This window comes from Pinus tabuliformis, chromosome 3_1 (assembly GCF_031772625.1).
Source record: "Pinus tabuliformis cultivar Carrire ecotype Pingquan chromosome 3_1, CPIR1, whole genome shotgun sequence".
NCBI lineage: Eukaryota > Viridiplantae > Streptophyta > Pinopsida > Pinales > Pinaceae > Pinus > Pinus tabuliformis.
In genome coordinates, this window is record NC_142301.1 from 712,070,250 (window position 1) to 712,084,068 (window position 13,819).

A 13,819-nucleotide genomic window follows, 5' to 3' on the forward strand; every position below is an offset into this window, starting at 1 on the left:
AAATTATTTAAATATATGATTTTTAAAAACTCTACCAAATTTGAACTAATTTTTATTTTAAAATATATTGTATAAAAAATATATATAGATATATTAAATATAAATTTTCATTTTAGTATGGGGGATTTACGCAGTGCATTATATTAGATATCATTTTTGGGATTCAACTGCGTTAAGTAAGTCATTCAAACGTATGACCATTTCCATGAGAGGTAGTCGTAACTGACTAATTTCTCATGATTTTTGAATAGTTCACTTAGCACTCATTGCATCGGGTGATGCTCACAGGGGTGAAGAAGTGGGATTGAAACTAGTGAAATGTGGAGAACGAATCACATAGCATCAATCATCACTTCCGGGGCTTGCACCCGGTAACCAGGACTTCCCAGGAGGTCACCCATCCCAGAACTCCTCTGGCTCAAGCGCGCTTAACTGTGGAGTTTTTCCCACAATCAAGCCCACTTAGCTTGCTACCCCATTTGCAAAACCTTAGCAAGTATTGTGCCTCATGAACCATTCAAGTAGAGATCCCTTGACTTGAGTCAAGGGATCTCTACTTGAATGGTTCATGAGGCACAATACTTGCTAAGGTTTTGCAAATGGGGTAGCAAGCTAAGTGGGCTTGATTGTGGGAAAAACTCCACAGTTAAGCGCGCTTGAGCCAGAGGAGTTCTGGGATGGGTGACCTCCTGGGAAGTCCTGGTTACCGGGTGCAAGCCCCGGAAGTGATGATTGATGCTATGTGATTCGTTCTCCACATTTCACTAGTTTCAATCCCACTTCTTCACCCCTGTGAGCATCACCCGATGCAATGAGTGCTAAGTGAACTATTCAAAAATCATGAGAAATTAGTCAGTTACGACTACCTCTCATGGAAATGGTCATACGTAACTACCTCTCATGGAAATGGTCATACGTTTGAATGACTTACTTAACGCAGTTGAATCCCAAAAATGATATCTAATATAAATTTTCATATTTTTTAATTAAAATAAAAAAATATCAAATTTAAATATATTCAATATTAATTGAAATTAAAACTACATATTTCAAAAGTTTAATTTTAATAACAATCTAATTATTTCTATTTCACTTTATTTTAAAATTTTTAATGAAATCATTCTAATATTTATTTAAAAGTTTCTTATAAATTAAATCTCTTAATTATAAACTAAAAATACGAGTTTAGATCCATTTCAATTCTAGACTTTCCTACAAGCGTTGAGAGGATCAAATCTTTGAGGTGTAATTTTTTTTTTGAGTGAAAAGAGATTTGATTTCTCTTGGTCCTTAGACTTAAGATGGATCTAGGGTGGTGGTCTTTCCCTTTTTAAATAAGCTATATTCCACATGAATACCATGAAGAAATTACTCATCAATCAATCTATCTATATATATTACATAAAATTATAACATGAAACACAATAGTAAGACACAAATGTTACACCATCTCTTTTATTAAAAAACATCTTAAACACACACACACACATATATATATATATATATATATATATATATATATATATATATATATATATATATATATATATCCTTTTAATTAAAAAACTCTTAAATATAAAATAAATATAAATATATATAAAATATAAATTCTCATCCACTTTACTTTATTTTTTGAAAATTGGCTATTGCCTATTATTATTTTGAAAGAGTGTTTTTATTTTTTATTAAAACTTGTTCAAATCCAACCCTTTTTGAAAGTGTTTTTTTGAAGGAGCGTTTTTTCCTTTTTTAATAAAGTTTGTCTATCTGATAGGAATAATACATAAATATTTAATATATTTTTTTTAATTAATTTGTATTTTTTTTTAATTATTTCTAAAGTTTATTAAATTTTTGGTAAAATTAAATATTTAATATTTTTTTATAAATTGAAAATTATTTTTTGAATTTTTAAAATTTAATTTCTAATTTTTAGTTGGTTGATGACTATTTTATGGTTTAAAATCAATTTTCAGAATTAAAATTATTTAAAAAATAAAAGATATGATAAAAAACATCTAATCACAAGTGTCCTCGTAAATTAATTATCCAAAAAAATTTAAATTTATGGATTATTCATAATTAATATTTTCTTAAAAAAAACAATTACAATTATGTTTTGGGCTTTTAATAACCATGGAAATTCATAGATTTTTCCATAATTAATACTTTCTTAAAAAAAACACTTACCATTATGTTTCAGAATTTTCCTCAATAAAACTTACCTATATTATATATTTTCACAATTCAATTTTAAATCATGATGCAAATTAAAAGATAAAAATTAAGTAAAGGCTACAATAAACAAGATTTTCTATTTTAATCATAACTTTATATATATATATATATTAGGAATCTTTTGCGCTCACACTTAAGCCTTTGTGTGACTTATTTTTTTATTTTAATATACTAGACATTGTGATTTTTTATTAGTTATTATAGTCGTATTACCATTCCATTTTCCCTTTGACTACATATTAATTTATCTTTGGCCAAAAATTTATGTTGCTTATCCATAGTTTAACATTAGGAAATCATTTTTTATTTTTTTTATTATTATTAAATTTATTTATTTGTAAGGTCATCGGTTGAGCTCTTATTATAGGTTGTTTAGTAACATTCATTTATGTTAGTTACTAATTTTTCATTTTTATTTTATTTCATTTTTATTTAACTTTCTTATTTTTTTCTATTAATTCCATTTTCCACTTATAATTTTTTCTCCATATTTTCAATTTAAGGTGACTTATTATTATATTAAGAAGATATTTTAAAAATTATGTATATTAATAAAAAATAAAGCACACGCATATATAATAAATATATATATTAAAGTGTATTCATATTAATATAAACAATATTAGTTAATCATATTTCTTAATTTTTATTAATTGTTTTATTTTTGTGTTTATTACTTTTAGTTTAATTAAGTTATATTTAAATTAAGTGGGTACTAGCTACTATGTAGCCCTTGTTTTATTACATATAATTTTTAGCTTTGATTTTTTTGACATAAAAATTCTACTATAGGCTATTTATTTGATGTTGAATTAGGATGATGATAAATTTAAAGTTAAATAAATAGTAATTATCTAACACCTATCTTTATTTTGCTCCAAAGTTATATAGTTTATTAATTTCTTTAGTTACATCCCTTCACCATATTTAAATATTTTTTCATTATTAAATTTATAAATCTATTCAACCATTCAATAATTGCTATCAATTACTTTTTGTATAAAAAAGTAGAATTAAAAAACAAGGCTCCATATTACACTTGTTTCTTTTAAATATTTTCTTATTGATTTTTCATAAATTATTTATTTAAAAAAACTTTTAAATATAAGTCAAAATCAATTTACTTTATTTTGAAGTGGTTTTTTTATTAAAGTTTTTTTCTTTTAAAATGCTATCAATGAGATCAATCAAATTTTAATGGAAATAAGTATCTGTTCACCTTTTTAGGTGAACAGTGCTAATAATTTCATGTTTAATTAAAAAAATTATTTTTATGACCCCACAAAAGAAGTTGATGTTTGATCAATTTTGACGAGATTATTTTAAACATTGTTATGGATAAATTTGTTGAGTTTTATTTAGGAGAAATTATTTTATAAAATAATATAATATAAATTAATTTTTAAAGAAATTATGAATTTGAGTATTTAAATTATATAATGTGAATTATATAAAGTTTTAAGTATTTTAAAATTGATTTATCAATTAAAATAATGAATTTAATTAACTATTAAGTCATCACCATATTAGTAGATGAATGTTTTTTAATTACATTGAAGCTTTTGGCTAGAATTTTAACTAGTTACTTATTAATATATAAATGACTTTTTCAACTTTTTAAAAACTACACATTTTTTTCCTCTGGTATTAAAGATGTAGTTCCTACTCTTATTATAATGTCTTTTCCTCATTTAAGATAATAGCTCTAGATTTTCCAATAGTCTCTGAATCAACAATTTCATGGGTGGCCTCCTCTGCCCTATCCTTTAGGCATGTGGAAGCCTTTCTCCTCAAGATTTACTCTAAAGATCTATTTTGGATATGTCATATATCCCCCCTTAAATACAATGGCCCCAAATAAGTCCTTCGATGACACAGTGCTAAAAGGGAACCTTAGAGGGATATTTTTTGAGTATCATAGAATCCACATTCTTAATAAAGTTTCAAGTCCATCCTTATAAGTAGCAAGGGATGTAGCTAAATAGTCTCTTTTTCACAAAGAGGTATGCAAATTTAATGGCCTCTAGCTAGTGCTAACAAGTCTTCACCAATGGATTTCTTGCACTTGGAAACCATAAACAAAGAAAGAATCCTACATTTACCGATGTGTAATAGGTTTCTTCATAGAAAAATTTGAACTCACATAAAATCAAGGTCATATCCTTAGTTCGAGCACATGGTTTTAGGGTAAATCCATACTCTACATGAAGTCTTAGACTCCCACCTTCATCCCTACATCATATTCCCTCACCACTACTCTGGGTTGGGTAAAATTGCTCTACCTTCTACTATAATTATGGGATTATTATTCACTGATGGAAGTGCTATAAGAAAATTTCACCTCAAGATTGAAGAGACAAAGAAATGGTGTGCCACTAGATATGCTTATATGTGTAGGTATGGATTTTAGCAAGGCTTCCTCACATCGCAATGACAACAAAGGATTACACTTGGAATAAAATGCTAGATTATAAATAGGTTATCTTGGGGCCTCTAAAAGTGATGGTCCCTCTAATAGTTATGTCTAGTTCATGCTTTATGGTGGAATCTCTAGTGTTTCGATTAACTTGCATTTTGTTAATGTTTACTTCAATATTTTTTCTTGTCAGATACCTAGCAATAGTTGTTTGAGTGTTTTTCAGTGGTGGGAATCCTGACAGCTCGTAATGCTTCCCAGGAAATGCATACGATATTGGAGGGGCAAATGCGAAAATAGCTTATAAGGTCAAGGGAGGGCTCCACTCTTTGCCCATGACTCAACGACTATATATTTTTTAATGCAATGTCACCTAAGACACGACATGAAATCAAAGAATTAGAAATATAGGCTAATGCAGAAAAACAATCCTACTTTGACTTCGAGATTATTGAAAATATCTTTTACTAGATTCCAGACCCTAACCATACCAACAAAAAAAAAATACAATACCTCAATTTTTATTTAATTTTCAACTTTTAATTATAATTATAACCCAAACCTCTAAAATAAAAAATATAATATAAATATAAATTCTCATCTAATTTTATTTAAAAAAAAAATACTTCTTACTTAGTACGAATGCAACTTTAAAAAAAAAAAAAAATCTATTTAAAAGAGTATTTTCCAAAACTTTTTGTAAGTGTTTTTTTTTCAATAAAACGTATCCACATAAATAAAATCTGATATACATAATACATAAATATTTAATATATCTTTTATATTTTAATTATTTCTTATCAATCCTTCCTAAATAATTTATTTTAAAAACTTTTAAATATAGTCAATTCAATCCTACTTTATTTTAAAGTTACTTAATGTTTTTTGAAATTGATTTCTTTTCTTTTCTTTTAGAATGCTATCAATCACATCAATCAATTTTTATGGAAAAACGCATCTCTTCACGTAAAACAATGGTTGATAATCTCATTTTAACTAAAAATATTATTTTTATGACCGCACAAAAGATGAGCGTAGCCTTTATGAGTATAAATTGATGTTTGATAAACTTTGATTAGATTATTTTAAACAATGTTATGGATAAAGTTATTCACTTTTATTTACTCTAAATTATTTTATAAAAAATATAATTTAATTTAAATTTTAGTGAAATTATTGAATTTGAGTATTAAATTATATAAATTTTTAAGTATTTTTAAATTGATTTATCAATTGAAATAATAAATTTAATTTTTTTTAGGTCATTATCACTAGATTTATTTATTTTTATTTTATTTTTTATTTTTTTATATAGTTTTTTTTGTTAGAGTTTTAACGAGTTACTTATCAATATATTCAATGGTTTTTTATTTTTTAGATTACATATTTTTTTCTCTCTTCTTATTAGTAAAGGATGTAGTTCTCTCTTTTCATCATAATTTTCTCTTAATAAAAGATGTAGTTTTTTTTTTCACCATAATGCCCTTTCCTCATTTAGGACAATAACTCTAGATTTGCTAATGGCATTTGAATTTACCAAGTTCCCTCCTCTCATCATAATTCCCCTTCCTCATTTAGGACAATAGCTATAGATTTGCTAATGGCCTTTGAATCGACAACCTCATGGGTGGCTTCCTTTGCCCTATCCTTTGGGCATGTGAAAACCTTTCTCCTCAAGAATTTCTCTAAAGATCTCTTTTGGATGTGTCATATGTCCTCCCTTAAATGCAATGGCCCCAAATAAGTCCTTTGGAGACATAGTGCTAAATGGGAACCTTAGAGGGATATATTTTGAGTATCTTAGAATCCACATTCTTAATAAAGTTTCAACTGTATCATTGTAAGTAGCAAGGGATGTATCTAAATAGTCTCTTTTTCACAAAGAGGCATGCAAATTTAATGGCGTCTAGCTAGTGCTAACACGCCTTCAATAATGGATTTCTTGCACTTGGAAACTATAAAAAAAGAAAGAATCCCACACTAACTGATGTGTGATAGGTTGCTTCATAGAATAATTTGACCTCACATAAAATCAAGGTCATATCCTTAATTCGAGCACATGGTTTTGGGGTAAATCCAAACTCTACATGAAGCCTTGTGCTCCCACCTTCATCCTTACATCATATTCCCTCTCCACTACTCTGGTTTGGGTAAATTTCTCAACCTTATCCTATAATTATGTGATTATGATTCACTGAAGGAAGTGTTATACCCAAATTTCACCTCAAGAGTGAAGAGACAAAGAAATGGTGCACCACTAGATATGCTTGCATGTGTAGATGTGGATTTTAATAAAGCTTCCTCACATCGCAACAACGACAAAGGATTACACTTGGAATCAAATGCTAGATTATAAGTAGGTTGTCTTTCAATGTAGTGTGAAACAAAGCAAGTATATACTTATTGTACTAAGGAAAGAAAGTTCAAGTTTTCTAGAAAAACTTATCGAAAACCAACATGGTGGAATGGAGAAACAAATGTGCATCACTTGATCAACTAAGGACCCTACAAAGTTTATCCAACCTATCACAACTCAACTAATCTAGAAAAAGCTTTCATCTCTAGGTTTATTTCCTTCCCAAGAAGGAAGGAATCCCACCCCCTCCTCTCATGCCCTCACCAAACATCCCCACCATTAACCAATCAGGTACCTCCCATTATAAACCCCTTGTTAATTCAGATTCCTGAATTTTTTCTCCAAGAAAAGGTAGAGCTACCTCAATCCACCTGAAGACCTTAGTAACTTATACTGCTTACTAAATGAAGGAGAAGAATAAAATATGGATGTCTGAAAACCCCCATAAACTCTTCTATACAAAGAGAACAATGTGATGGAATAATAAAAAGGTGATCAACAAAACCAACCGCACGCCACTATAGGGCTAGTGAAAGAAATGGACAAAAGCCAATGCAAAGAAAAATAATCTACTCCAATGTATGATGACCTATATGAAACAAAACACGGGTATCAACATCTCTTCTAAATATATATTTCTTATGCATTCAAATCATACTCTCAATTTATCTACCTTTTTCCATTCAAACTAGGATTTTAAAAATAGTATATTAGAAAAACATTGTTTAAGCACTCCCATGTGGAGTCTTCAACAGGTGAGTTCTTCTGCTTAATGATATACTCTAAAATTTATCTATTTTGTATCTATCGAATTCTTATTTATGTGATTTCTTCAAGCTCCAATATGATTTTTCCTTCCTCGTCAAGTTATGGAAAGTTTGAACTGAGATATTGTCACGTAAACTTTATTTAAGCATGAAACATTGAAAATGGGTGAACTGGGGAAGATGCTAACAGCTCCAATTTGTATGCCATAGTACCAATCTTTTGCAACATCTTGTAAGAGCCATAGTACTTTGGTGATAATTTAGTATCCTTCTTAGCTTTCTTGAGGGACATTTGTTTGTATGGTTGTAGCCGTAAAAATACCCAATCACCTACATCAGAAATTCTTTCATTGTTGACCTGCCTATTGTTTCATTTGATTCTGTGCTAGAGACATGTTATCCTTTAAGAGTTGGATAACTCGTTTTTGATGCTTAATGTGATCTTACATTGCTTGAACCTTAGAATTGTCTATTAAAAATGATGTGATGGATGGGTCATTTTTGTTGTGGTATGGAAGGAAGCATTATACCACCATTTACCATTGGTAACCACTTGATCCATTGTGTTTGTTTATCAAATACAAAGCAACAAAGATATCCTTTCAAACATTTGTTCACTATCTCAGTTTTCCCATTAGATTGAGGATGTTAAGATAAGTTATGAGCTAATTGAGTACCAAGAAAAGAAAATAGTTATATCCAAAAAAATTCCAGTGAAAATGGGATCTCTATCACTTACAATAATCTTTGGGTTTCCATGTAGCTTTCAAGTTATTTCCACAAATGCAGTATCGACTATACTGGCTTTGAAAGGATGAGATAGTGCAAAAAAATTTGCATACTTGGTAAGTCTATCAAATACCACCACGATGACCTTTCTTCCTTTGGACTTGAGTAATCCTGTGATGAAATCCATTGATAGCTCATCCTAACATTGACTTGGAATGGCTAATGATTGTAAAAAGCTCATGGTCTTAATTATATCAACTTTATTTTGTTGGGAAAGGAAACATTCTACCACAAACATTTGAATATCAGATTTAAGGCCATACCAAAAAATTCCTTCTTGACTCTGTGGTAAATTTTTAAAAACATTGAGTTCCCTCTTATAGGAGATGTGTGGAATTCCAAAATAACCTTTTGTTTGAGTTGGTAGTTCTTACATAGATATAAGTGATCTTTGTACCATAACGAATCATTTTTTCAAATAAATGTATCATATGCACCGAGGTCTCGATGCGACATTTAAATGAGTGTCCATACCTCTTCATAATTCTTTCATTCATACCTTGCTTCAATTATCCTATCAGGTTGCATAACAAAAATGGCATAGAGAAATTCCTCCACAACCTCATCCCTTCTTGAGAGTGCATCCACAAAAAAATTACTTGTTTTTTAGATGATTTCAAAATCATAACCCAACATCTTTGTGACCCATTTTCGCTGCTCTTATGAAGATAATCTTTGTTCCAAGAAGTATTTAAGACTATCATGATCTTTTTTTACCTTGAAGCATCTTCCCATTAGGTAAGGGTTCCATTGCTTCAATTCATGTAGTATTTACAACATTTCCTTCTCATAAATAGGTTTCTGTAAATATTTTCCATTGATTGGACAACTTTCAAAAGCAACGGGTCTTCCTTCTTGCATTAAAACAACACTATGCCATTTCCAAAGGCATCACATTCCATAATAAAGGTTTTTGTGAAGTCTTGTGTAGCTAAGATTGGAGCTCGACAGATTGCCTCTTTAAGATGTTCAAAAGCCTTAGTTTCTTATTGTTATGAAACTAGCTCACAAAAAGGTAGAAGAGAAATATCAACACCTTAGAATTCAATCTCTTCGAGGGGGAAAAATCCTTTACATTACACAAATGAACAATTCTTGGATGATACAAATGACAAGACCTCCTTTCTATATATAGGAGTCTAAGGGGTGATAATATAATCAGAGCCGACATAACAATAATAATTTAAGGGCACAATAATAACAATAGTGGGCTTCTATGGGGCACAATTATAACAATATGGGGACTACATGGGCACAACAATATAATAAGGGGGTTGTACTAATAACAATAAGGGGTTACACTCGTAGTATAGGGACCTAACATGCCCCTCTCCTTAAAAAAGTGTTGTCCTCAATGCTTGAGTAGTTCTTGACGCTTCTATACAAAATTCTTGTCCTCCCATGTGGAATCTTCAGCGGGTAAGTTCTTTCACTTGATGAGATACTCTGAAATTGATCGATTTCTTAGTTGTCGGGTTCTTGTTTCTGTGAATGCTCCAGGTTCCAATATGATTTTTCCTTCCTCGTAAAGTTTTGGAAATATTGTTTGACTAGGATCTTCTGCAACTTTTGAATTAGTGGCCACACTTCTTCGTCCTTTTTCCATTCATCCCTTGCTTCGTGTATCCAATCTGGTTGGATAATAGAAATAGCACAAAACAATGCTTCCACACCCTCATCCTTTCTTGAGCATGTATCTGCAACAACATTTTGCTTCCCTTTTCTGTAGATGATTTCAAAGTCATAACCCAACATATTTGTGACCCATTTTTTTTGTTCTTTTAAAGATAATCTTTGTTCTAAAAAGTTTTTAAGACTATCATGATCCATTTTTACCTTGAAGTGTCTTCCCATTAGGTAAGGTCACCATTTTTTAAGTGCATGTAATATTGCCAACATCTCCTTCTCATAAATTGCTTGCTTCAGATGTATCTATAAAAATACCCAATCGCCTGCATCAAAACTTATTTCACTGTGATGTTGATCTGCCTGTTGTTTCATTCGATTATGCACCAAAGTGGCGTTATCCTTTAAAATTTGGAGAACTTGTTGTTGATGCTTGATGTGATCTTTCACTGCTTGAATATTTTTCTTCTTGATATGTCCTTCTACTTTGAGAGTTTAAGGAGTGGAAATTTCTTCGAATACATTACAAGATATGGTCGGATTCATTTCTTGATGCTCGATGTGATCTTTCACTTCTTGAACATTTTTCTTCTTGATATGTCCTTCTATCTTGATAGTTTGAGGAGTGGTAATTCTGGCCAATGCATTACAAGATATGGTCAGATTCATTTCTTCTTTCTCGATGTGATCTTTCACTTATTGAACCTTTTTCTTCTTGATGTCTCCTTCTATCTTGAGAGTTTGAGGAGTGGTAATTCTTGCCAATGATTTACAAGATATGGTCGGATTCATATGGTCAGATTCATTTCTTCTTTCTCTGGGGTTAGTTCCTGGTGTATATCCTCTTCTTTTGATGTTTCTTGATCCTTTTCTTCCTCCTCTTCATAATCTATGTAAAATAATTTCTTCTCAGCACACTTATGACCTTTAGTATATTTTTTATCACAATTGTAACAAATCCCTTTGCTCTTTTTTCTTCCAATTGTTGTGGTGTCAACCTTGTAGGTTGTGGAAGGATAGGAGAAACAATACTTCCATCTTTATAGTTGTGAGGGGTAGACTTCCTTGTTGCCATAATTTTGCTTTGCACTTTTCTTTCCCTCTCCAATGAATCAGGTTCCCAATGACGAACCTCATGTTGAATGTTATCCTTTAAAGTCCCTATGGAGACATCAATCCTCTGCTTCTTTGGAATATCATTTTCCCTTATATTCAATTTTTGAAAGTCCTCAATGTTCTCTGCCATTGAACAATTTTGTTTTAGATTTATCAATAGGCTAAAGAAGGTGTTGCTCTTTGTATCCTTATAATATGCTATCATTTCCTCTGTGAAAATTGACCACGTAACAGGTGGTTTATGAGAACAAAGCCCTTTATACCATAAAAATTGATCCAGTCTAAATAATTAGATGCAATACGTACCTTTTGTAATAGTGGTATGCCATGTAGATCAAAATATTTCTCCGTTTGTAGTATCCTTACTAGATCCTTGCCATCAAACTTCCTCATCTCGCTTTTTCTTGATTTTAGGAGCTTGATCTTGAAACTATTGTAACTCTGTAATTTCAGATCTCCAAGTTCTGAAATTTTATCCTGTAGTAACCCTCTGAGTCCTCTTTCTAACCCGAAAGTCTGATCAATATTGGATTTTGTAAGGAAGCATTATATCATATCTCCCACGATGACTCGATTATAGACTCGTTCAGTAGAGCGAACTTGTACGAAGTGCCGCGTGTCACTGTTTCAACCTTAGGACTTGAAACCGATACACAGGAAACTAAAATTTGTCCTCTTTTTGCAACTTCTTACGAAATTTCAATTTGATGCTCAGAGAGAAAGTTATGATGATTTTCCCAAGGTCACCTATTTAGGATGTAATTCAGGAGCCTGCAAAAACCCTAAATGTCTCAGATTTTATCTCCGAAAATATAACGATACAAGATCTAAAATTCAGACCTGAGATTCATCAAGATTTCGGTTCAAATGGGCTTTAATTTCATAGTTTGAAACTTGTAGAACAAATATTATAGCGAAAATTCCACGATGACCTGTTTGGGATGAAATTCTGGAGCTTGCAAAAACCCTAACTTCCTTAGATCATATCTCCGAAAATATACCGAGACAAAATATCAACTTCGGACGCATGGTTTAGACCAATTTCTTCTCAAATGGGTTTTTTTTAGCTTCTGAAACTTTGTAGCGAAAAAGTTATAGCGAAAATTCCATGATGACCTGTTTGGATCAGCGAAACCCTAGAATCCACAGCTCTGATACCAAATGTTATGAAACCAGCTCACAAAAAGGTAGAAAATAAATATCAACGCCTTTGAATTCAGCCTCTTTGAGGGGGAAGCCTCCTTTACATTACATAAATGAACAATTCTTGGATGATACAAATGACAAGACCTCCTTTCTATATATAGGAGTCTAAGTGGTCATAATATAATCGGAGCTGACATAAGAATAATAATGTAAAGGCACAATAATAACAATAGTGGGCTTCTATGGGGCACAATAATAATAATATGGGGACTACATGGGCACAACAATATAATAAGGGGGTTGTACTAATAACAATAAGGGGTTACACTAGTAGTATAGGGACCTAAATCTTATGCAGTCCAAAGAAATGCATCATTTTTCAGTAATGTTGGTAGAGGTGATACTATTTTCCCATAATTCTTAACAAACTTGCGATAATACCCTATCAATCTAATAAATCCTTAAAGATTCCTTAAGGTTGTATGGATTTTCCATTCTTTAATGGCTTTAATTTTGTTAGGTTCTACCTTAACGCCCTCATGAGATACAATATGACCAAAATAGTCCACTCCCTATACCCCAAAGAAACATTTGGAGGGTTTAGAATATAATTGTTTCTCCTCCAATAGTTTGAGCATCCTATCAAAATGTTGAACATGATCTTTCTGAGACTTCTTGTAGATTAGTATATCATCAAAAAATACTAACACAAACTTTGTAAGGAAGGGTTTGAAAGTGGAATTCATCAAACCTTGAATTGTGGAAGGTGCATTAGTAAGTCCAAAAGGCAAGACAAAAAATTCATGATGACCTACATGATTTATAAATGTTGTTTTCACAATGTCTTTTGTCTTCACCCTAATGTGATGATATCCTGAATAAATATATGACTTGGTGAAGTAAATTCATCCATGTAGTTCATCCAACAATTCATTAATCACAAGAACGAGAAACTTATATTTAATAGTGAGCTTGTTGAGCTCTCTATAATCCATACACATTAACCATGATCCATCCTTCTTTTGAACTAATATTACTAGAAAAGAGAGAACCTTGGATAGATTGAACTATATCTCCCTCTAGCATTTCTACAACCATACGTTCAATTTCACTCTTTTGGGCATAGGAATATCTATAACGTCTCACGTTTGGAGGAACACTTCTTGAATCAACTGAATAGCATGATCATGATAACGAATAGGTGGGAGACCTTTAGGTGTCTCAAATACCTTGGAATGATTGTCATTGAATATTTCGAGATCTGGAGAAATGGATGACTTAGATGTTTGAACAACCAATGAAAATAATTGTGAAATTACCCCCATTGTTCCTTCTCCAAAAGATTTTTCATGCCATTAGAGATAA